We start from the raw sequence: 25142 nt of genomic DNA on the forward strand, positions 1-25142 counted from the left end.
TTATTAGGAGTTTTTGAAAGTTTGATATATCCTAATTATTTTAGTACAATTAAATATCTTTTCATTGTTTTGTACAATTAAATACCTTTCATTATTTGTTTTATATAATTAAGATTTGTTTCATACAATTAATTTTTAAAAGATTAAATATCTTTTTATTCAGTATTTTTTATATATGTTGTTAGTGCAACCAACTCTCTGGCCATCTAAGCTAAAAACTGAAAATAATCCTTGACTTTTCCCTTACTGCACTTCTGTCCTGTTCTCCACCTCTAATTAACTATGAAACATGGCTTAATTTATGAACTAGTTTTATGAATGATTTCTAACCTTTTTTTCATCCTTATTTTTCATTGCCCTGCTTTAAGCCCTTATGATCTCTCATGTGGACTATCCTAACAGTGCCTTCACTGATAGCCCTTTGAAATCAATCCTGCAGAGAGTGGCCACCGTGATCTATCTAGAATGGAAATCTGACCACATCATTTACTTGTTTAAACATTTGGCTTCTAATTACCTACAGGATAAAGTCCAAGATCCTTAACATGCGATGTGAGGCCCTCCGTTATTTTGCCCCTGCCAGATCAATGGCCTCCTCTCTAGTCATCCTACACTTTCTACCTTATTCTCTGTTAAAACTCAACTGTTAATGGTTTGCTGAATACAAGACCTTGTTTCTCTGTTCTGTTCTTCTCCTTGGGTTGTGCTCTATACCAAGAGTGCATCCTCCCACCTTTGTATTTCCTTTTTGATTTTCACTGCTATCCTCAAGAAACACTTCTAAGGTGTTTTTCCTACCTAGCCTAGTTTTTTCTGCCAACCTAGTTCACCTAGTTTCCTACCTAACCTGGTTAGATATAACTCTTTGCTGCTTCAAGAATACTAAAGCAACACTCCTGATATTAACCTACCACCCAGTTTTGTGTGGTAAAACACAGATCACATCCTATTTGTCTTTATGTCTCTGGCTGTTAGCACAAAGTTAGCATTTAATTCATGCTCTACAGTGTTTGTTGAATGAGTGAGTGTGTTATCCTCAAGCATCACTATTTACTAGTGGGAGGCAGATGTCAAGTAGCTCATGACGTTAACCCTCTTCTGAGTAAAGGAAAAGGAGTAAGATACACCAAGGTCTCTGTGGCCCAGTAATTTAGGCTGAGATCTGCTTTAAAGGCGGAGGCATATGCACCTGCATAAATATCTGTGTTTACACAAAGAACAAAGGATGAATCAAGGAAAATATTTTGAGTTTAGAAAGGAAGGAGACTGTGGAGAAAGGTTGAGAAAAGAACCAGCAATTTAAGATGTATCTAACATTGAATTATCATCTGTGAGTCATTGAATGGAGAAAATGAATCTCTTTCAAGTGAATAGAAAGATGGATGAGGATCTTTGGGTGACTATTTTTTCTTTTGAAAATTTAAAACAGCTTCACAGGTAGGAAAAATAATAATAAAATTAACCCCCATGTATGTACTACTAAGTGTTAACAGTTACAGTATCTTACCAAAGTTGTTTCATTTATCATTTCCTCCCCCTTATTAATCTCATATATACCTGATATGGTTTGGCTGTGTCCTAATCCGAATCTCATACTGAATTGTAGCTCCCATAGTTCCCCTGTTTTGTAGGAGGGACCCGGTGCGAGATAATTGAATCATGCGGCTGGGTCTTTCCTGTGCTGTTCTCGTGACAGTGAATACGTTTCACAAGATCTGATGGTTTCATAAAGGGGAGCTCCCTGTACACACTCCCTTGCCTGTCACCACATAGGGTGTGACTTTGCTCATCCTCAGCTTTCCACCATGATTGTGAGACCTTCCCATCCTTGTGAAACTGCGAGTCAGTTAAACCTCTTTCCTTTACAAATTACACAGTCTTGGGTACATCTTTATGAGCAGTGAGATAGCAGACTAATGCAATACCACACACGTTTAGTGAGTGGTTTTGAGTGGTGAGTTAGTCACATATAAACTGTCTCATGGCATTTTCTGATCAGTAGGATAATCTGCTGTCTCCTCTATACCGTGCACAACTGAACACCTGTGCTGTGTATTTTATTGGTTAACAAATGCAGGAGGAGGCACGGAGAGCATAATGGAGATGAACTCATTCAATGTCTCTGACGTGTGGTTTACAATCAAAATAAGCACCAAATAAAAACATAAACTACTGTTTGGAGGATTTTTCCCATTCATATATTTATGTATTTATGGAAGAACTTGTAATTTCATTTTTTAGACAGGTCATCTTTGGTATTTGTGTCACCAAAGCTTTGCAAGTAATTACTATTGTTTATATCAGAGTTTCCCACTTGTCTGGGAAACACTGAATGTGGCTCTAAAACCCAGGGTTACCGGCTGGTCACAGTGGCTCTTCCCTGTAATCCCAGCACTTTGGGAGGCTGAGGCGGGTGGATCACGAGGTCAGGACTTCGAGACCAGCCTGGCCAACATGGTGAAACCCTGTCTCTACTAAAAATAGAAAAATTAGCCAGGCGTGGTGGTGGGCATGTGTAATCCCAGCTACTCAGGAGGCTAAGGCAGGAGAATCGCTTGAACATGGGAGGCAGAGGTTGCAGTGAGCCGGAATCCTGCCATTGCACTCTAGCCTGGGTGATAGAGCGAGACTCCATCTCAAAAACAAACAAACATAACAGGGTTACCAAAGTAGAAGTTGTGCAGTGGTAGTTCATCAGTAATTATCCAGGCCATGTTCTAAACCTATTTCTAGATTTATATGCTGGAAATTTTCTGCTAGAAATTCTTGAGAATTAATTTCTTTTCCTGTTTCCTCTACCAATTCACAGACTAACATAATGAGTCATAATCCCCACATGTGGTGGGAGGCAGCCAGTGGACGGTCATTTAATGATGGAAGCGGTTTCCCCAGTCCTGTTCTCATGATAGTGAGTGAGTTCTCACAAGATCTGATGGTTGTATAAGGGTCTTCCTCTTCACTGGCTTTTTATTCTCCTTCCTGTCACCATGTGAAGAAAGATGTGTTTGTTTCCCCTTCTGCCATGATTGTAAGGTCCCTGAGGCCTCCCCAGCCATGCTGAACTCCGAGTCAATTAAACCTCTTTTCCTTATAAATTACCCAGTCTTGCGTATGTCCTTATTAGTACCGTGAGAACAGACTAATACAGTGGATTATAATCTCCAGGGATTCTTCCAGCACAGGAACATGTAACATACATTTGTGTTCAAGTCATGAAATAATATGGTCAGTGATGAAGGAAACATCAGGAGAGAGTATTCTGTTTAGAGTAGTGGGCCTTTGTTCTGTTCTAATTTGATGCTGAGAAATATGGGGTGAACTTTTAACAATTTAACAGAGACCAAGAAGCAGAGGAGACACATAGAGGTGAAAACAAGACTGGATGCATGACTGAGCTTTTGTCTGTAGCCATCATGGGTGGATTTGTTTTTCTGACTTTTAATAGAAATTGGATGATGATTTTGCAAGTCCACACTTGGATTTGTGTCACCTTTATATTTGCAGCCACACCACACCTATTACGCCTATATAAATTGGGTAGTAAAACCCTGTAAAATTCACCCATAACTTTGTGTTTATTCATCCTGCCCAATTTCTCTGTTTTTCTGTTTTTAAAGCCCGAAGGAAAGGACAGTTTTTAAACATGCCAATAATGATAACAAATATTTCTAGATTTCTGTCATGAAATATGTTCATACAGCCTGGTCCTTATTTACCCATAGAAACAAGTCACATAACCAACTTCTAACCAGTATTTCTCTTTGTAAGGGAGAATTAGAACTCTTATCTACAACACTTTTCTTTTTTATTTATTTATTTATTTAAATTTATTTATTATTATTATACTTTAAGTTGTAGGGTACATGTGCATAACGTGCAGGTTTGTTACATATGTATACTTGTGCCATGTTGCTGTGCTGCACCCATCAACTCGTCATTTACATCAGGTATAACTCCCAATGCAATCCCTCCCCCCTCCCCCCTCCCCATGATAGGCCCCAGTGTGTGATGTTCCCCTTCCCGAGTCCGAGTGATCTCATTGTTCAGTTCCCACCTATGAGTGAGAACATGCGGTGTTTGGTTTTCTGTTCTTGTGATAGTTTGCTAAGAATGATGGATTCCAGCTGCATCCAAGTCCCTACAAAGGACACAAACTCATCCTTTTTTATGGCTGCATAGTATTCCATGGTGTATACGTGCCACATTTTCTTAATCCAATCTGTCACTGATGGACATTTGGGTTGATTCCAAGTCTTTGCTACTGTGAATAGTGCTGCAATAAACATACGTGTGCATGTGTCTTTATAGCAGCATAATTTATAATCCTTTGGGTATATACCCAGTAATGGGATGGCTGGGTCATATGGTACATCTAGTTCTAGATCCTTGAGGAATCGCCATACTGTTTTCCATAATGGTTGAACTAGTTTACAATCCCACCAACAGTGTAAAAGTGTTCCTATTTCTCCACATCCTCTCCAGCACCTGTTGTTTCCTGACTTTTTAATGATCGCCATTCTAACTGGTGTGAGATGGTATCTCATTGTGCTTTTGATTTGCATTTCTCTGATGGCCAGTGATGATGAGCATTTTTTCATGTGTCTGTTGGCTGTATGAATGTCTTCTTTTGAGAAATGTCTGTTCATATCCTTTGCCCACTTTTTGATGGGGTTGTTTTTTTCTTGTAAATTTGTTTGAGTTCTTTGTAGGTTCTGGATATTAGCCCTTTGTCAGATGAGTAGATTGCAAAAATTTTCTCCCATTCTGTAGGTTGCCTGTTCACTCTGATGGTAGTGTCTTTTGCTGTGCAGAAGCTCTTTAGTTTAATGAGATCCCATTTGTCAATTTTGGCTTTTGCTGCCGTTGCTTTTGGTGTTTTAGACATGAAATCTTTGCCCATGCCTATGTCCTGAATGGTACTACCTAGGTTTTCCTCTAGGATTTTTATGGTATTAGGTCTAACATTTAAGTCTCTAATCCATCTTGAATTAATTTTCGTATAAGGAGTAAGGAAAGGATCCAGTTTCAGCTTTCTACTTATGGCTAGCCAATTTTCCCAGCACCATTTATTAAATAGGGAATCCTTTCCCCATTTCTTGTTTCTCTCAGGTTTGTCAAAGATCAAATGGCTGTAGATGTGTGGTATTATTTCTGAGGACTCTGTTCTGTTCCATTGGTCTATATCTCTGTTTTGGTACCAGTACCATGCTGTTTTGGTTACTGTAGCCTTGTAGTATAGTTTGAAGTCAGGTAGCGTGATGCCTCCAGCTTTGTTCTTTTGACTTAGGATTGTCTTGGAGATGCGGGCTCTTTTTTGGTTCCATATGAACTTTAAAGCAGTTTTTTCCAATTCTGTGAAGAAACTCATTGGTAGCTTGATGGGGATGGCATTGAATCTATAAATTACCTTGGGCAGTATGGCCATTTTTACGATATTGATTCTTCCTATCCATGAGCATGGTATGTTCTTCCATTTGTTTGTGTCCTCTTTGATTTCACTGAGCAGTGGTTTGTAGTTCTCCTTGAAGAGGTCCTTTACATCCCTTGTAAGTTGGATTCCTAGGTATTTTATTCTCTTTGAAGCAATTGTGAATGGAAGTTCATTCCTGATTTGGCTCTCTGTTTGTCTGTTACTGGTGTATAAGAATGCTTGTGATTTTTGCACATTAATTTTGTATCCTGAGACTTTGCTGAAGTTGCTTATCAGCTTAAGGAGATTTTGGGCTGAGACAATGGGGTTTTCTAAATATACAATCATGTCATCTGCAAACAGGGACAATTTGACTTCTTCTTTTCCTAACTGAATACCCTTGATTTCTTTCTCTTGCCTGATTGCCCTAGCCAGAACTTCCAACACTATGTTGAATAGGAGTGGTGAGAGAGGGCATCCCTGTCTTGTGCCAGTTTTCAAAGGGAATTTTTCCAGTTTTTGCCCATTCAGTATGATATTGGCTGTGAGTTTGTCATAAATAGCTCTTATTATTTTGAGGTACGTTCCATCAATACCAAATTTATTGAGCGTTTTTAGCATGAAGGGCTGTTGAATTTTGTCAAAAGCCTTTTCTGCATCAATTGAGATAATCACGTGGTTCTTGTCTTTGGTTCTGTTTATATGCTGGATTATGTTTATTGATTTGCGAATGTTGAACCAGCCTTGCATCCCAGGGATGAAGCCCACTTGATCATGGTGGATAAGCTTTTTGATGTGTTGCTGAATGCGGTTTGCCAGTATTTTATTGAGGATTTTTGCATCGATGTTCATCAGGGATATTGGTCTAAAATTCTCTTTTTTTGTTGTGTCTCTGCCAGGCTTTGGTATCAGGATGATATTGGCCTCATAAAATGAGTTAGGGAGGATTCCCTCTTTTTCTATTGATTGGAATAGTTTCAGAAGGAATGGTACCAACTCCTCCTTGTACCTCTGGTAGAATTCAGCTGTGAATCCATCTGGTCCTGGACTTTTTTTGGTTGGTAGGCTATTAATTGTTGCCTCAATTTCAGAGCCTGCTATTGGTCTATTCAGGGATTCAACTTCTTCCTGGTTTAGTCTTGGAAGAGTGTAAGTGTCCAGGAAATTATCCATTTCTTCTAGATTTTCCAGTTGTATTTGCGTAGAGATGTTTATAGTATTCTCAGATGGTAGTTTGTATTTCTGTGGGGTCGGTGGTGATATCCCCTTTATCATTTTTAATTGCGTCGATTTGATTATTCTCTCTTTTCTTCTTTATTAGTCTGGCTAGTGGTCTGTCAATTTTGTTGATCTTTTCAAAAAACCAACTCCTGGATTCATTGATTTTTTGGAGGGTTTTTTGTGTCTCTATCTCCTTCAGTTCTGCTCTGATCTTAGTTATTTCTTGCCTTCTGCTAGCTTTCGAATGTGTTTGCTCTTGCTTCTCTAGTTCTTTTAATTGCGATGTTATAGTGTCAATTTTAGATCTTTCCTGCTTTCTCTTGTGGGCATTTAGTGCTATAAATTTCCCTCTACACACTGCTTTAAATGTGTCCCAGAGATTCTGGTATGTTGTATCTTTGTTCTCATTGGTTTCAAAGAACATCTTTATTTCTGCCTTCATTTCGTTCTGTACCCAGTAGTCATTCAGGAGCAGGTTGTTCAGTTTCCATGTAGTTGAGCGGTTTTGATTGAGTTTCTTAGTCCTGAGTTCTAGTTTGATTGCACTGTGGTCTGAGAGACAGTTTGTTATAATTTCTGTTCTTGTACATTTGCTGAGGAGTTCTTTACTTCCAATTACGTGGTCAATTTTGGAGTAAGTATGATGTGGTGCTGAGAAGAATGTATATTCTGTTGATTTGGGGTGGAGAGTTCTATAGATGTCTATTAGGTCTGCTTGCTGCAGAGATGAGTTCAATTCCTGGATATCCTTGTTAACTTTCTGTCTCGTTGATCTGTCTAATGTTGACAGTGGAGTGTTGAAGTCTCCCATTATTATTGTATGGGAGTCTAAGTCTCTTTGTAAGTCTCTAAGGACTTGCTTTATGAATCTGGGTGCTCCTGTATTGGGTGCATATATATTTAGGATAGTTAGCTCTTCCTGTTGAATTGATCCCTTTACCATTATGTAATGGCCTTCTTTGTCTCTTTTGATCTTTGATGGTTTAAAGTCTGTTTTATCAGAGACTAGTATTGCAACCCCTGCTTTTTTTTGTTCTCCATTTGCTTGGTAAATCTTCCTCCATCCCTTTATTTTGAGCCTATGTATGTCTCTGCGTGTGAGATGGGTCTCCTGAATACAGCAGACTGATGGGTCTTGACTCTTTATCCAGTTTGCCAGTCTGTGTCTTTTAATTGGAGCATTTAGTCCATTTACATTTAAGGTTAAGATTGTTATGTGTGAACTTGATCCTGCCATTATGATATTAACTGGTTATTTTGCTCGTTAGTTGATGCAGTTTCTTCCTAGCCTCAATGGTCTTTACATTTTGGCATGTTTTTGCAATGGCTGGTACCAGTTGTTCCTTTCCATGTTTAGTGCTTCCTTCAGGGTCTCTTGTAAGGCAGGCCTAGTGGTGACAAAATCTCTAAGCATTTGCTTATCTGTAAAGGATTTTATTTCTCCTTCACTTATGAAACTTAGTTTGGCTGGATATGAAATTCTGGGTTTAAAATTCTTTTCTTTAAGAATGTTGAATATTGGCCCCCACTCTCTTCTGGCTTGGACAGTTTCTGCCGAGAGATCTGCTGTTAGTCTGATGGGCTTCCCTTTGTGGGTAACCCGACCTTTGTCTCTGGCTGCGCTTAAGATTTTTTCCTTCATTTCAACTTTGGTGAATCTGGCAATTATGTGTCTTGGAGTTGCTCTTCTCGAGGAGTATCTTTGTGGCGTTCTCTGTATTTCCTGGATTTGAATGTTGGCCTGCCCTACTAGGTTGGGGAAGTTCTCCTGGATGATATCCTGAAGAGTGTTTTCCAACTTGGTTCCATTTTCCCCCTTACTTTCAGGCACCCCAATCAGACGTAGATTTGGTCTTTTTACATAATCCCATACTTCTTGCAGGCTTTGTTCATTTCTTTTTCTTCTTTTTTCTTTTGGTTTCTCTTCTCGCTTCATTTCATTCATTTGATCCTCAGTCGCTGATACTCTTTCTTCCAGTTGATCGAGTCGGTTACTGAAGCTTGTGCATTTGTCATGTATTTCTCGTGTCATGGTTTTCATCTCTTTCATTTCGTTTAGGACCTTCTCTGCATTAATTACTCTAGCCATCAATTCTTCCACTTTTTTTTCAAGATTTTTAGTTTCTTTGCGCTGGGTACGTAATTCCTCCTTTAGCTCTGAGAAATTTGATGGACTGAGGCCTTCTTCTCTCATCTCGTCAAAGTCATTCTCCGTCCAGCTTTGATCCGTTGCTGGTGATGAGCTGCGCTCCTTTGCCGGAGGAGATGCGCTCTTATTTTTTGAATTTCCAGCTTTTCTGCCCTGCTTTTTCCCCATCTTTGTGGTTTTATCTGCCTCTGGTCTTTGATGATGGTGATGTACTGATGGGGTTTTGGTGTAGGTGTCCTTCCTGTTTGATAGTTTTCCTTCTAACAGTCAGGACCCTCAGCTGTAGGTCTGTTGGAGATTGCTTGAGGTCCACTCCAGACCCTGTTTGCCTGGGTATCAGCAGCAGAGGCTGCAGAAGATAGAATATTTCTGAACAGCGAGTGTACCTGTCTGATTCTTGCTTTGGAAGCTTCCTCTCAGGGGTGTACTCCTCCCTGTGAGGTGTGGGGTGTCAGACTGCCCCTAGTGGGGGATGTCTCCCAGTTAGGCTACTCAGGGGTCAGGGACCCACTTGAGCAGGGAGTCTGTCCCTTCTCAGATCTCAGCCTCCGTGTTGGGAGATCCACTGCTCTCTTCAAAGCTGTCAGACAGAGTGGTTTGCGTCTGCAGAGGTGTCTGCTGAGTTTGTTTAGTTTACTGTGCCCTGTCCCCAGAGGTGGAGTCTACAGAGACAGGCAGGTTTCCTTGAGCTGCTGTGAGCTCCACCCAGTTCGAGCTTCCCAGCAGCTTTGTTTACCTACTTAAGCCTCAGCAATGGCGGGCGCCCCTCCCCCAGCCTCGCTGCTGCCTTGCTGGTAGATCACAGACTGCTGCGCTAGCAATGAGGGAGGCTCCGTGGGTGTGGGACCCTCCCGGCCAGGTGTGGGATATGATCTCCTGGTGTGCCTGTTTGCTTAAAGCGCAGTATTGGGGTGGGAGTTACCCGATTTTCCAGGTGTTGTACAACACTTTTCTTATCTCAAGAGGGAGCATTATGGTTTTCTTCAGGGGTGAAAACAGGCACAAATCTCAGGGCCCACTCAAGAGAAAGCAGTAGAGGGAAACATCATTAGTTCTCGTCGACATAGCCATATTCACACTATCACAGATCTCTCCTCATGTTGCATGGTGGAGGGGGATGTAAACACACTGACCAGCTCCTATTAGCTACTACACAGATGTTTCGAGGGCAGAAAAATGGACTAGAAGCAAAAAGGTACAAGACCAAGGCTACAGAGCTAATCTTGAGCCATCTCCTTAGATTATGAATGATGCCACTAGTAAAGATAGAAAAAGATTCAATGAAATTTAACAAGTATATCTGTAATATATTTTGTTTTCCAGATATGTTAAAAATTGCATTTGCTTTTTAAAAATGACAGTGTTATCATGACTGTAATTCTTCTGAGATAAAAGGGGAAAAACCCCTTTTTACTTCATCAAGTATTTATCGAGGACTCACTCTGTTTCAGACACTGCTAATTTTTTAAAGGTAATTAAATTAGACAATGTAATTACAGATTTATTATCCTACATACGTGAGATGGAAGCTTAATATTGTGTTTTTATTACATGACTAAAGACACTAGAATATTCAGATCTTTCTCAGTGTCTTTCCTCACCCAGCTGCAGACCACTGTGCTCTTATGTCATTGAACTTTGCCTAATGGTGCTCTGTAATCTACTAAATGATTCCCTGAGAAACATTCCACACTGCTTCTAACGTAAAATAGTTTATTATGAGAATATATGAAAGTTTTCTTCTGTAGTTATCTAGTTGGTAAGCTGCCGGATTGCATGATTTCTATTAGGTAATAGTTATATGATTGATTTGATGTACTCTTAGGTCAGGAGCTTTCCCAACTAGGGAGCCACCGATAATCCTGGAAAGAACAGGAGACACCAAGATTTCTGATACCATTCTACGCCTAACAAGCTGTTTGACCTTTGTCAAGGGCAACAGTTTGCTTGTCTTGAAAAATGAGGAGCAGAGATCAGAAATATTCTGAGATCCAATAATGGTTACAGTATTTCATGATTCTGACATACCCAAATGATCAAAATTATGAGATAGTATACATTGGGATTGAATAGAAAATTTTCATTTCTTTGTAATTCAAATCATACACCTTTCATTTTCCCATTTCTATGATGGAAACATTTGTTTTAGGGTTAGTATGGTAGCATGAAACTTGCCTACCAGTAAATTATTGTTCTTATGCTTGGATACATGCAAGATTTTCCTAAGTCATTAAGCACACACATTTTCAAATGAAGACTACAGCAGTAAATTAATGTATTCTAGCAGTGCAATCTGTTCCACTGACCACCTTTTGCCCTATTGGAAATTCTCTGGAGCTTGTTAGAAAATTGGCCTTTAGACAAGATAAAACTACCCTCTGGAAGATTAAATATGTGTAACATGGAACTAAAAAATGCAATATCAGTGAAAATCAACTTGCAGAAAATGAAGTTTATGCTGAGAAGAAGAGTAAGTAAAATTAATATTGCAGTCAGATTTTTTAGATACTGGATAAAGCTAATCTACCTTCCCACTTTCCGCACTGAACCTTCTCTGATTATACAAAGCAAAAGAATCTAGCAACAGAGTTTGGATTTAATTTAAACATTTGGGTGGTATAGATTAAAATGTTAATAGTATCTGTTTTTATGTTTTCTTAAACTGAGTCTTTCAGCATCATTTGATGGTTAATATTATGTGTCTACTCGGCTATGCCACGGGACCCAAATATTTGATCAAACCTCAAAGTAGATGTTACAATGAAAGTATTTTTCAGATTAGATTAACATTTAAATTAGTAGACTTTCATAAAGAAGATCAACCTCCAAATTGTGGGTGGGCCTCATCCAATCAGTTGAAGGCCTGAAGAGAAAAGGACTGAAGTTCCCTTAGGAAGAGAATATTCTGCCTCCAGACTGTCTTCAGACATGAGCCACAACATTACCTCTTCTCTGGGTCTCCAGCCCACTGGCCTACCCTTCAGACTTCAGAGCTGCCAACCCCCACAGCAGCATGATCCATTTGTTTAAAATGAATCTCTCTGTAGATAGACAGATACATAGATACACACACACAAACACAAGTATACACACACAACGCATTCTTTTTCTCTGGAGAACCCTGAGCAGTATACACTAGAAAAACATGATTCCACAGATAAAGATTGTGAAATATTAGAAAGACCACTGGCATGCACCTACTATATGAACTTGGATTAGCCTCTTTAACTTTAGAGACTCAGATATATTATTTATTCATGTCAGAGATTGAACTACATTTGTAAATTTTTAGCTTTTTTATTCTTAGAAACAAAGTATATTATGGTGCAGTGCAGTAGACAATCCCTTATATTTTCAAATGAAAAACAGATTTACATATAACAAGACAAGAACTTCCATTCCAAGAAGGCTAATATATAGTTTAATCATACTTTGCTGTTTAAACACAGTAGTTAGCAGTATTTCCCCACAATTTCACATAAGGTCTTTTATTCTTTTCCTACCCAGTTGAAACACATGGATTGAACATTCCATATTCAGTTGAAATTAAAATTAACTTTCTACTTGCCTATTTTAGATTTATAATTATATTTGAAGACTATGTTTATTACTACTAGTCAGCATTTAGTTTCCTATTTCCTCTTTGTTTTATATAATATAAATAAAATTTAAGTACATGTAAGTCTGTATATGCAAAATCATATATTAAAACAACTACAGAAACATTGTTGTCCAGTAAAGATGGCAGCTACCAAATTTGAAACTTCAACTGTCAGGTTGTGTTACCAGACAGTTACTTCAGCTGAGGTCCCAGTGTTTCAATTCACAATACAAAAACAATTGGAGGGTGTCAGTACCTAATGTATAAATGTGTAGGTTGTATAAGAAACAAATATATCGAAGTGATAACTATAATAAACTGCTATGGTTGAAGCCAGAATTAGAGAACTAGATCCTGCCCTATGCATATCTATCCCTTTACTTTCTTCTCCATAGCAACACTTGAAACAATTCAGTGGAATATTCTGCTGCCTGAGAAGCATAGATTCTAAATAGCCTCCATGGTCAATTTCAGCTCTTACATTGATTTCAATAGGGTTGTTGGCGAAGGTAGTATTTTGTGCAGCCATCTCTCATCTTGTACACTAAGCAAATGCTTATGCCTCTCTGACTGATTTCTAATATCAGGTTTTTCCACAGATGTTGAATTGTCCTGAAAAGAATCTCCTTTCCTCAAAAACTATTAATTTTAGTCCCAAATCATGGCATATTATGGCCTCAAAATGAAGCAAATTACAGAGCTAAAACCATTTTTGAGAAAGATGATTCTGTAATGGTTGAATAAACAAAAAGTTCATTTAAGCAATAATGCGCCAGTACACACTAATTATTCTGCAGAATATAATGTGTGTTCTATATTTATTGCAGGATTACATGAGATTAAAGGAGTAATGCTTACAAACTAGCTAGTCTTTTCTGACTCTATAACTGAAGCAGAGTTTATGTCAGATGATGTGTTTCTGGAAAATTTAATTTGGCTCAAACAACTTCCTTAATGAATTACAGCTGACTTTAAGATTTATCAGGGAAAATAAAATACGCTATAGCTCTGTGGCCATACTACAAACAGGGATACGAGTATGCCAATTCAATGATTTTTGGATATCTGAGACGGTAAGCATTATGTTTTGAATGTAGAATGTTTTCTTCCAGTAGGAACCACAGCAAAGTAATCTTTGTGAATACTTCAAGTCTTTCAAAATCTTAGCAGGAGTCATCATGCCTTTTATTTAATGAAAATCCTTGGGTTATGACAGATTTAATTAAGGCATTGAGATTGAACAGTATCAGCACATTTTATATGAGATGATTGTCCCAGAGAGAATATCACTTTTGCACTTGATATCCAAATCAGATTTACATGAAGCCGCAGTTTCCTGAATTTAAAACAGAGCTGACATGTAGGTAATGTATGTTGTCAGGTAGGGATTCTGTTAAACATCTTACGCCAAGAGTGATACCTACTACGGGTGCATGTACCCAGTCTTCCTCTTCATAATGATATGATTTAAGGGACAAATCAAACATCAACAGTAGAAAATGTATTTTGCTCCCATCTTACTTTGTAGAGAACTGATGGCTCAAGTCTTTATGAACACCTCTCTTTGAAGACACATTTGGCTGTCTTCAAATAGATTTCTGTGGGGACTGGGACATTTCTAACTCGTCTCCTTAGAAAGATTGATCAAGGTCATCAGCTGCCTGTTTTGCATGTTTTGTTTCAGGACTCTTTCTTTCATTTTTGGGTCCTCCTGTGTGAAATCCGGGCTCATTTGATGAGTAATCATCTGGCCAGGAATCATTTTGTTACAAAACATACTTTCTGCTGACACCAAACTGATTTGGCTTCCTTTGCATATTCTTTTCCTTACTATCAGGGTAACTTTTTCAAGTTTTAGAAATGCCTGTATAAGTGTGAATGGGAACTATATGGATCTGGTATTTTTAAACTATAATGTTTACCTGTATTCAAAGACAAATTATTTGTACCCAATTTACTCTGCATGTATTCGAAGAAACTCATGTTTTGTTAGAGTGATCGTGTTAAAAGGGATTTAAATTGAGTTTTAGAGGAAAAGAGGTTATTTAGAAAAGAAATTTTAACAGAGGGTGAAAAAAAGTGAAATACAGAATTTAGGTGAAAGGAATACCTTTATGAAGGAAGACTTATTTTCAAGATGGAAAGAAAGTAACAGACAGTAGGTGAAGAAGCAGAACAAAAAGGAGAGAAAATGGCAGGTTAGGGAATTCAAACATTGCCTAATAAAACAATTAATAATAACCAACATTACTGTATCTGTCCTTTATTACTACGTGCATGCACCCGTTATGTCGTTTGCCAAATTTAGGGTCTTTAATCCTTACAAAAATATGAGGGTTTTTATCATTCCTATTAAGTGGATAAAGAATAGGAATCTTCTTTTATAGACTCCAAATAATTTGCCTAAAGTTATTTTTTACACAGTTAAATCAGGACTTGATTCTAAGTTTATTTCATTCCAAAACTTACTTTCTTAAGTTTCGTAACTTCTGTCATGACTTGTGTTACATCCTGATGTACATCATTATAAACTGCAGCTCCAAATAGTATCTTGAGCCAATATTTGCCATTTAGCATTACAAATACATTTTGTTCGAAAAGAGGAAAAGTTTTACAATCAACGTTGAATAATGCAAAAATCACAAACAATGAATCTTTTCTAACTAGATTGTTTAATGATTATGTATCAAATAGGGTCAAGAATAAAAATATGTTTTTAGAGAGTAGATGAAGAGTATTCATAATATTAGGTTGGTGCAAAAGTAGTCACAGTTTTTTGCCATTACTTTCAATTGCAAAAACCTCAGTTATTTCTGCACTAACCTGATATATCTCTTGTCACAGACTACGGTTCTCCTTGCCACTGACTAATGTAAGATTGGAAACTCACATGTCATGCTCATAGATATACTTAATTTAACAAACTTCTTTTTGTTTTCCTACAATATGGCACTGCTATAGGAATAAGGAAATAAAAACAAACAATTCCTAGTCCAAGCTCTTGAGAAACTAGTGTAATGCAACCTCAAGGAATGCAGCCAAGTCCTCTCTCATTAATGTCAGTGAATAAGTGTATAGATCTCTGTTTATCCCAAAGTTGCAAATAAAAATTAAGTGCCACTCATTTATTCATAAGATACACACTCATGCATGCTCATGTGCCAGACACACACACACAGTGACAAAATTTGAGGAAAAAAAGGAATTAGTACTCTGATAGAGAGTGCTCACAGGGATCTACTTTAAATTTGGTAGTCAGGGAAAAGAAATCTCTAACGAGGTGACACATCTCTGAAACAAAAAGGGTAAGTATGGATTAGGCAAGTGAAAAGCTGGAGATAAGAATATGCTAGGTAATGTTTAAAAGCTTAGAGGCAGAAAAGGGCAATGTATGTTCAAAGACCACGAGGTAAAAGTGATGTGAGCTGAGGCTGGAAATGAAGGCAGGGTCAGACCTCAGAGGTCATGTCCGCTTGCAGGTTAGCATTGCCTGGACACATGCTTTCCACCACACGTATGTATGGACGATCCTTAAAATGTGTTAACAAATCACTGGAGTTAGCCTGTTTGCTTTGAGTTACTTGATGAGCACGTTTGGTATTCTTCCCTGTCTTCCTTATTTCCCTGATAGATCTGAGACTTGTTATTAGAGAAACAGGAGAGTAAATTAACTTACATTTCGAGATGCTCTGTTATGTTACAGATACTTGCTTGTCCAATGAGAAATCCTTAAAATATGGCCTTTTCTGTATTTATAGATTGTCTGTCATTAACAATAAGGTGCAAAAGCATTGCAGAAACGATGGGAAAATGTGATGAAGAGCATCCCAAGAGCTGAAAATGCATTGGCAAAAAAACCATCATTTTAAATCATTACAATTATTTTTTAAAAGTTTTCCTTTAACACAAAAGGCTGAATCTTCACTATTGAAGACATGTCAAAAGTAGCTTGATTAAAGACAGCAGTATTTCAGTTTTGCCATTAGAATAAAAAGACTGAATTGTTAGTGAAAAGCCATGAAGTACAGAACTCTGGAATTTGTGGTGAAAGGAAATTGAAAAAGAACAGAACATTTGGATTCATGTTTCATGAAATAATTTGTGTGACAGAATAGGAAGGCAGTCTGAAGGAAAATTGACATAATTTTTTCCTAGGACTGGGAAAGGCCAGATAAATATGTCACTGTTAACAAATGCACTATTGTGCATGAATAAAGTGTATTCTCCTCAATTTGTAAATGTTAATTTTCAATCATTGGGAAATATTTGCATACTTTTCAAAGTGTAAACAAAACTCTCCTCTTTTTGTTCATTTTCCATTTTCTGTGAGTAGACATTAAGCTGGACCACAATGAGGAAGGCAGAAAAAATTTTTAACTCACAGAAATGTTGCTTTTTCAGAGGAAACCATGTATTCTTATATGTACTGTGAAATATATAATATGTGGTATACATATGGTACTTTCAAAGTATCTATAATCTGCTTTTTTCAGTTTAGAGAGTGCATATAGAACTCATCCACCAGACTGTAGGATCTGAGAAGCTCATTCTCTAGTCCCTTGGATGTACAGGGACTGTGTCTTTGTATCTTCAATATTTATCTTTCCCAGAGTACCTAATATAGATTTTTTGTACAGCAGGTGCTTATAGAATATTGGCTTGATTCAAGGCAGCTGGCACAAGCAACATGACCAGACATAGAGAAATAGAATCTACGGATTTTTTTCCTTGTACAGTTTAAGGATGTTGTAGTGGATGATACTGGTCCACCCACACATCCCCTTTGTTTTCACTGCTTCTCTACATTCCAAGAGCTTCATTTTACAAATATCCTTGACTTTTCTTGTGTCCCCAGGCTTGGACTATACATAAAGTTTCCTGTGAATTAGCATTTCCAGAACTAACCCTGAACCAACACCGTACATTTGTGTGTGTGTGTGTATGTGTTTCCCAGAGACTGATGTATAATTATACATCAGCTTTTTCTCCTTTCAGATGGGACAAGTCTGAAGGCTGTACCAAATAGTGTCCTGGAGGGCTTGGGTGGCATTGGCCCATTGTCTACAATGATAACCTGTCTGCTCATGAACACTACCGCTATTGCTGCTGCTTCTCTGTCTGAATTTTCCACTTCCCTACAGGTGATGGTGCTCAAAGCCTGGCTCAGGATGTGCTTCTGGAGCGAAGAATAAGGCCCCAGGTTTTGGGATTATGAGATTAGGCACAGATGTCTGTAAAAGTTTGTTGAAAGGAATTGAATTATGTGAAATTGAATTGAATTAAATTAAATTACCCTGCAGCCTCATCTCTTTGGGCCAAATCCAAATACTCATTATGTGCTGTTGTGAGAGCTGGGAAAGAAGGGGCGGGGCATGTTATTATTATCAATCTGTTGACAATTAATTTATAAACAATCTTAACTAGTTTGTAAAATCTTTTATATGTGAAAAGAGACCAATTTAGAGGGGAAAAATGAATCGCTAAGAATGGGCACATCTGAACAGGTAAAAGTGACTACACAGATGGGATGTCAGAAGATAAAACATCAGTATCGGCTGAGCGCGGTGGCTCACGCCTGTAATCCCAGCACTTTGGGAGGCTGAGGCAGGTGGATCACAAGGTTAGGAGTTTGAGACCAGCCTGGCCAACATGGTGAAACCCCATGTCTACTAAAAGTACAAAAATTAGCCAGGCGTGGTGGTACACACCTGTAATCCCAGCTACTCAGGAGGCTGAGGCAGGAGAATTGCTTGAGCTCAGGAGGCGGAGGCTTCAGTGAGTTCAGTGAGATGAGATAGCACCACTGTACTCCCACCTGGGTGACAGAGCAAGACTCTGTCTCCAAAAAAAAAAAAAAAAAAAAAAAAAATCAGTATCATAAAATGCACATATAAGCACTTATCTCTACAGTAATAGAATTTGAAGTTTCCACTATATGTATTTTTTCCACTTTCAGATTAAAAGATTGAATTTGGTTTATATAATTTGTACACAAAAGGAGAAATGAACTAACTGACTTGAATTATTTTCTTAGTAGGCCAGGTAGATGAAGTTTCATTGTAATTAGAAACAGATTTTAAATCAAGAAAGATCACAACACAGTTGTGATTACATGTTTTTGTATGTGTGTCAGAGAGGGAATTTTTTTTAACATTCTTGAAAGGGTGCTAGAGCAAATTTCATAGCTTCCAAATCAGAAAGAAATTGTGATGGCACATTGCCACTGAACTTCTGGTGTGAATGATATAAGAATCAGTCTGCCCAGCAGTTATTTGTAGCAGTTTTAATATAGTTACAGACTAGTATGTGAGACTTCTCGGACTAGCTGAGGTTCTTGGCATGAGAAACAAAGCATAGATCTAGCCACAGCTGAATGGAATAATTCCAGAGTGGAGAACACAATGTCTGGTGTAGACTAGAGCTATCAACAATGAATGATTTGACTAAATAAAATCTCAATTAATACCATACATCTTTAATCACTTAAACAGTAGCTACTTTGGTCTCTTCCTAATCTGAGTTTGATTACCATTTTTTATACATTTAACAAGCATTTGTTCTACCTACATTAATGTTAGTAAAAATTTGGCTTTGTATCCAGGCCTTGACATTTCCTAGCTGTCTTTGGGTAAGTTACTTAATGTCTCCAAGAGTCAGTTTCTGTGGCTGTAAATGTAGATAATAGTACCCATCTGATATGATTATTTGGAAGCATAAAATGACTAAATATAAAATAATTAATTGCTAGTCATGTCCTACATAGATACACAAAAAAATTTAAAACCATCAAAAACAACAGTGCAAAATATAAGTATGAAGAGTTTTCTTGGAGTGAGCAAATTGTTCTCTGTCTTAAAGAAATTTGCCTCTAATCAAACAGATAATACATTTATAGACGCAACCTGAAAGATGCAGAGAAATTGCCAAGTGTAGGCAGAATATGAAAGCCTTCGTTTTCAAATTGGATCCCTTTTTTGATTGTACTCTTTTAAGTTTCAGCAACCTGGGTGCATTATAAAGACCTATTTATAGACATGGAAAACTGAATCAAAAGTTTTAAAAGTTCTATCCCATTGGGCATAATGGATCTTAGCTTAGGAAAAGTGGGGGAGTCATTTTTCCCTCATGAATTGAGAATGAGGATTTTATTTCTTTTCTTTCAATTCTAATAAAATTCTCAACAGGTTTGTGTGTGTTCATGTGTGTTGTGTGTATCAGGTTGGTTGGGGAGCTGAAAAACTGACATAAAATTTTTCCATAATGACAAGAAACCAAAATAATCAAGATGGGCCTAAGAATACAAATTTGGTAGAAGGCCTTGCCTTATCACTATAAGGCTGTAGTAGTGAAGACAGTTGATATTGGAGTGGGGATAGATAAACAGATCATGGGAGAGAGTTCTGGGTCCGGAGTCAGACACACAGACATGAAACTGGATTTCAGACACACAGACATGAAACTTGATGTTACAGGTTCGGAAAAAAAGATGATCTTTTCACTAAAAAGTATTAGGACAATAGATTATCTGTATGGAGAAAATTTAAAAAAGGGTTTTTTTTTGGTAGAATACGGATACCTATTCCATATTCCATATTCTAGAAGGAAATTTGTTCCAGATAAAGCCCTACATGTGAAAAGAAAAACTATAAAACATTTAGGACACAAGTTAGAAATGAAGTTTTATGACTTTGGGGTAATTAAAGATAAACAAGATTCAGAAAGCACTAATCATAAAGAAAAGGAACACTAAATTTAACATTAAAATTGGAATCATATGTGCATCAAAAACACTATGGAGTGAAAACAGAAGATAAGAATCAAGAGATGTTCACAACATCTGTGACAAAGGATTAGCATCCAGAATATATTACAATACCTTACCAGAACAACAAAAAACAAACACTGTAGTCCCCTGTTGTGGGGGAATATGTTCCAAGACCCCCAATGGTTGCCAGAAATGGCAGATAGTACCGAACCCTGTGTACACTATGTTTTTTCCTGTATATACACATTCATGATGAAGTTTAATTTATAAATTAGGCACAGTAAGAAGAGATTAATAATAATAAGGTAGAACAATTACAGCAATATACTACAATAAAATTAATCAAATGTGGTGTCACTCGCCTGTTTTCAGACTGGGGTTGACTGCAAGTAACTGAAACCTCCCAAAGCGAAACTATGATCGAGTTGGACTGCTGTAAGCTCAATAAAAAAGTGAAAAAGAGAGTTGAACAGGCCCCTCCTGGAAGCCAAGGCCCAAGTGTTCAAGGAACTTGCAAGCAAATGCCCCAGCTCCTTCGCCCTCAGTGCCGGCCACCGTATTCCCAGCAGCACTTTCGGGCTTGGGGCAAGAATGCTTCAAGATGGCTGCTGGCACCCCGGGCCTTGCCCCACCAGTTCGGCCTCCAGGGCGCCGCCTGCCTCTACTTCCATTGGCCAGGAAGCCGTTGTCATGGCCTCCTGCTGCTCACCGCATTCCAAGCCCAGGCACGGCAGCAGAACCCCGGCTTCCACAAATCATCGGGCGGTTGTGGCCTAGTAGAGGATTGACGGAGGTCACTGCCGGCCACCTCCCAGAGGCACGGGGGATGAATGATGCTGCTCCAGTGCAGCTGGCATGGGACTTTAGGAACCTGGGTCAACCCAGCTGTACATGCTGCAGAGCACTGGCCTCACAGTCCCCCACAATACCGGCCGCAACCTAAATGCCAGCTGAGATGCTGGACAGGCTGGGCCAGGATTCAGTCCAGGAACCAGATCCACCCTCTCCCCACAGACCACCATCCCTGTCTAAGGCCCTGTGCTCCTGGGACCCTTCCTTATAAAAGATTGAGGGAGGAGAGGTAGAAGAAAGTACTGCAACTGATGCAGTTTATTTCCGTCTTTTACTCAGTCACCTCTTCTGGCTGCAAACGTAGCTGTTCAAGTGGTTTTGGTTGGAAGATTCCTGCACAGGTTTTAACTGTATTTTGATATAACCATTGGGGACTAATGTCCTCCAATGCTGAATTACTCTCAACTCTGGGATATAATCTGGAAAAATAAAAGCTTCAATAAAGAACACCTCCACCTAAGTCAGATATTCACCCTGGACTCCCATCTTTTTACTTAATTTACCAGATTCCAGTTAGAAACCATGGTAGTTGGAACTATGACCATTGAAACTCTGACTAATGATTGAAATTCTTGGCAACTTTTACTAGCTCTATTTTTCAGGACCTCCAGAACAATGTGATGCTAAACTTCCCTGTCTTATTTCTGATTCAGAAAAACTTTGAGTATTTCCATGTAAATCTTCCTGCTTTAACATTTCTCATCTTAGTTTTCTGATTTTTTTCTTCTCATAAGTGAAGTTTGAATTATATGAAATGACTTTTCTGGATCTATTGAGCATGCCATCTGTGTTTTTTCTACCTCATCTTTTGATGTAGTGAATTCACATACAGTTATGCCTCAGAGACACTGTGAGTTCATTTCCAGACCATCACAATAAAGCTAGTATCACAAGAAAGTGAGTCACATGAATTTTTTTTTTGTATTGCAGTGCATGTAAAATTTCTTATACTGTCATCACATGTTCCAAACTGTTATCTTAAAAATGTATATACTTTAATTTTAAAATATTACTTAAAAATGCAAACAATCATCTTAATCTTCAATGAGTCACAATCTCTTTGCTGGTAGAGGGTCTTGCCTTGATGTTGATGGCTGCTGACTCATCAGGGTGGTGATTGCAGAAGGCTTGGGTGGCTGTGGTAATTTCTTAAAATAAGACAACAATGAAGTTTGCCATATTGATTGACTCTTCCTTCCCCTAAAGATTTTTCTGTAGCATGCGCTGCTGTTTGATCACATTTTACTCACAGAACTTCTTTCAAAATGGTAGTTAACACTCTCAAACCTTGTCACTGCTTTATAACTAAGTGTATCTAATATTTTAATAAATCCTTTGTGGTCATTTCAGCAATGTTCACAGTATCCTTACTAGGAGCAGATATAATTTCAAGGATCCACTTTCTTTGCTTATCCATAAGAAGCAACTCTTCATCAGTTCAAGTTTTCTTATGAGAGTGCCGCAATTCACTCACATCATCAGGCTCCACTTAGAATTCTACTTCTCTTGGTATTTCCATCACATTTGCAATTACTTTATCCACTGAAGTGTTAAACCCCTCAGTGTCATTCATGAGGGTTGAAATAAACTTCTTCTACATTCCTCATAATATAAATATGTTGGCCTCCCATGAGTCACAAATGTTCTTAATGGCACGTAAAATGGTGAATTCTTTCCAGAAAGTTTTCTATTTACTTTGCCTACCTCTGTTGGAGGAATCATTGTGGCAGCCATAGCCTTACAAAATATTAACATATTTCTTAGATAATAAGGCTTGAAATCCAAAATTACTCCTTAATCCAAGGATTATAGAATGGGTGTTGTGTTAGCAATCATGAAAACAACATTAATCTTTTCGTACTTCTCCATCAGAGTTCTCGGGTGACTGGGTGCATTGTCAATAAGCAATAATATTTTGAAAGGAATCTTTTTTTGCATAGTAGGTCTCAACAATGGGCCCATAATAGTAAACCATTCTACAAACAGATGTACTGTCATCCATGCTTTGTTTCATTTATGGAACACAGAATAGCTTTATCATAATTCTTAATGACCCTAGGATTTTTATTAATGGTAAATGAACATTGGCTTCAACTTAAAGTCACCAGCTGCATTATCCCCTGCCAAGAAAATCAGCCTGTCCTTTGAAGCTTTTAAGCCAGGTACTGACATCTCTATAACAATGAAAGTCTTGGATGGCAACTTTTTAAAATTGAATGCTATTTTGTCTACATTGAAAATTCGTTGTTTAGTGTAGCCACCTTCATCAGTTATCTTAGCTAGGTCTTCTGGATAACTGGAACTATATTATATATAGTAACTGCATATTTCTATATGCATTATCAACATTACCAGGAGTTTGGAAGAAATTTATTTCAACCCTCATGAATGACACTGATGGGTTTAAGACTTCATTGGAGGAAGTAATTGCAGATGTGTTGGAAATAACAAGAGACGTAGAATTACAAGTGGAGACTGATGATGTGACTGAATTGCTGCAATCTCATTAAAAAAAATTAAACAGACGAGGAGTTGCTTCTTATGGATGGGCAAAGAAAGTGGTTCCTTGAGATGAAATTTAGTCCTAGTGAAGGTGCTGTGAACATGCCTGCTGTTTCACCTTGTACTCAAGTTCTAAAGACTGTTTATTTTCTTAAATCCCTTGAACCAACCTCTGCTAGCTTCCAAGTTTTCTTCTGAAGCTTTCCTCATCTCCCTCAACCTTCATAGAATGGGAGACAATTGGGCCTTTGCCCTAGATTAGGTTTTGGCTTAAGGGCATATTGCAGTTGGTTTGACTTCCTATGTAGATCACTAGAACTTTTTCCATATCAGTAAAAAGGCTGTTTCATTTTCTTATCATTTGTGTGTTTACTAGAATAGCAGTCCTAATCTCTTTCAAGTACTTTTTCTTTGTATTCACAACTTGGCTAACTGTTTGGCATAAGAGGCCTAGATTTTGGTCTAGCTCAACTTTCAGCATGCCTTCCTCAGTGATCTTAATCATTTCTAGTTTTTGATGTAAAGTTAGAGACTTGCCACTCTTCCTTTCACTTGAACACTTAGAGGCCATTGTAGGGTTATTCGTAGGCTGAATTTCAATATTGTTGTGTCTCAGGGAATAGGAAAGCCCAAGGAGAGGAAAGAGATATGGTCAGCTGGTGGAACAGTCTGAACGTGGATAAACATTTATTAAGTTTGTCACCTTACATGGTTGTGATTCATGGCATCCCAAAACAGTTACAATAGTTACATCAAAAAACACTGATCACAGATCACCATACCAATATAATACTAATGAAAATGTAGAAATATTGCAAAAATTACCCAAATGTGGCACAGAGACATGAAGTAGAGACATGAAGTAAAGGCATGCTCTTGGGAAAATGGCCCTGCCGGACTTGCTGCTGTATGATTGCCATAAATGTTCAATTAGTAAAAAAAAATGCAATATCTGCAGAACGCAATAAAGTGAAGCACTATAAAATGAGGTATGGCTGTATGTATATATTTTCCAATGTCAAACCAACCGTGAATTGGTAGAAATAACAATTCAGCATGATTCCTTATTTTTTATGTATACGGCTTGAATTCAGCTTGCCAAAATATTGCTTAGGAATTTTTTACATCATCGTTTATGAGTGGGCTGGCCTGCAGTTTACTTTTATCTTACAAGTCTTGTCTAGCTTTGATTTCAAAGCTATATTTTTTTTTAACACAAGATGAGGCAGAAATTATTTCATCCTTTTTTATTTTCTAGAACTGTGTCATCAATAAGGTAGCCTCTGGCCACATGAGGCTCTTGGGCCTTTGAAATGGGGCTAGCGTGGATTGACGTGTGCTGTAATATGCACTAGATTTCAAAGACTTCATTTTATAAAAGTATAAAATACCCAATTAACAATTTTATTATCGATTACATATTGAATATTTTGACACATTGAGTTAAATAAAATGCATAAAATTAATTTCAACTTTTTATTTTTATGTGATTACTAGAAAAATTTTAAATTGCATATATGACTCACATTATGTCAATATTGGGCAATGTGGACATAGACAATAAGTAATTTCTTTCCTCAGAATCAAAGAAAGAACACTATCATTAAAGGTAACTTTTGTTCAAGCTGTTAAAGAGTAAAAA

The 25142-nt window shown here is 37.8% G+C and overlaps 1 protein-coding gene across 4 annotated transcripts in view; it reads left to right on the plus strand.

Annotated features, from left to right (window-relative positions):
• Positions 1–25142, plus strand: part of ROBO1 (roundabout guidance receptor 1) — a 414221-nt gene that overhangs the window by 179310 nt on the left and 209769 nt on the right. The window lies entirely within an intron of this gene.

The sequence above is a fragment of the Macaca mulatta genome, chromosome 2 (assembly GCF_049350105.2).
Source record: "Macaca mulatta isolate MMU2019108-1 chromosome 2, T2T-MMU8v2.0, whole genome shotgun sequence".
Lineage (NCBI taxonomy): Eukaryota > Metazoa > Chordata > Mammalia > Primates > Cercopithecidae > Macaca > Macaca mulatta.